This window comes from Opisthorchis viverrini, assembly GCF_000715545.1.
Source record: "Opisthorchis viverrini unplaced genomic scaffold opera_v5_86, whole genome shotgun sequence".
Classification (NCBI taxonomy): Eukaryota; Metazoa; Platyhelminthes; class Trematoda; order Opisthorchiida; family Opisthorchiidae; genus Opisthorchis; species Opisthorchis viverrini.
In genome coordinates, this window is record NW_008751742.1 from 1,340,128 (window position 1) to 1,340,350 (window position 223).

The window sequence follows — 223 nt, forward strand, 5'->3', positions numbered from 1 at the left end:
TTCTGCCGTGCAGACTTCTCAGGAATACGCACCTTCCTTGAACAAGTCACACTGAGACCAGCTCCGGTGGAAGAAAGTCCACGAGGCTGAGGCGAAATTTGTCCCAAGAAAACCGGCACGCACTCGGATGAACCGCAGGCTGCCAAAAAGGATTCGGCGACTTCGGGAAAAAAGATCCCAACTGTTTTTCAAAAGCGGACTAAAGGGGATACAGTAGATGACC